Source organism: Nematolebias whitei, chromosome 2 (genome assembly GCF_014905685.2).
Source record: "Nematolebias whitei isolate Nwh7 chromosome 2, NemWhi1, whole genome shotgun sequence".
In the NCBI taxonomy this organism is placed as follows: domain Eukaryota; kingdom Metazoa; phylum Chordata; class Actinopteri; order Cyprinodontiformes; family Rivulidae; genus Nematolebias; species Nematolebias whitei.
The window spans coordinates 27,155,841-27,157,170 of NC_056499.1; positions in this window are offsets into that span (position 1 = coordinate 27,155,841).

Here is a 1,330-nt window from a genome sequence, read left to right on the forward strand (position 1 = left end):
AAACCCCAAGCATCAATAGGATGACTGACCTATAGTTAGTTAATCTGCTCCAAACCAGTTCATATTGTCAGCCATCCAACCACTGCACTCTTCCAGTTCTTTCGTTCCCAGGTGGAGAGGAAACTCACACAAACTCAATAAACTCAGGAGAAGTTCTCAGGTGGAGAGGAAACTCACACTCTCCACCTGAGAACAAAAGAACAGGAAGGGTGCCGTGGTTGGATGCCTGACAATATGAAGGAGTCCAATGCTCTGTACATGTTTTTGTATAATTAGCAAATGATGATGCCTTGAATTTCCCCCCTGGGATTAATAACTATTAATACTACTACTATTAATAACTGATCTTAATAACTAATTATCTATCTATCTGTTTTTCATGAAGTGACAAGATGCAAGCTGGCATTAATTTCATTTCCCAGTAAGAATGAAACAAAAGGTATAAATCTGACAGAGTGGCATGCTCTTCATTTCATTAACACAATTTGATTAGCTTTTTGAAGTTGCATGGATGTTGAAAAAAGTCAAAACTCTGATCCAGAGCTTATCCATCACTTGCTGATTGGACTTTTCAGCATCGTTAACTTGCAGTTAATAAAAAAGGAGAATTAAACTTAATTAGCACAAATCAGTATAAAGTTTGTTTCAGATTTTCCCAGCAATCACAAATACACCTTGGACAATCTTGACAGTCTCTTTATTTAATATATTTTTTAAAAACTATAATATTTAATATATTTTTTTAAAAGTTAAGAAAATGGGTTATATTCAGTTTATTTGGAACTCATAAGGTAGATGAACCACAGCCTATATTCTTATAAATTAAGCCTTAAGATACTGGCAAGCAGGTTTCTAAATCTGCTGATAAGATAAACAACATATCTAGCTCCACATGGATAATGAATTTAAAAAAGACTTTTTTTGACAGAAATAAACCCATTTTATTTTATGCTTATGACAGAATACAATCTTGTTTCTGAAATCTCAAATGGTAGATTTTTTTTTTAAATAAACAAATGTAAAGCAGTTTTTAGAACTGAAAGTAAAGTGGAGATACTTTAAAAAAGCACACTCAGCACCTCATAGGTTCAACTTTCAAGATAATCTCCCATTTCCTTTTTGTGCTGACTGGGTGTCTCTTGTGTCATCATGTGGTAAAGTTTGACTGTTATATGACTGTCCCTGCACTTCTTGTTACAAACTGCAATATTTCATTTCACTCTAGATTTTTGAAGAACTGGACTTTAACCCAACAAAACAACTGTTACTGTGTTTACATTAAATACAAATACAGGCTGCAGTGCATGTGTTGCTCATCCAAGACACAGCA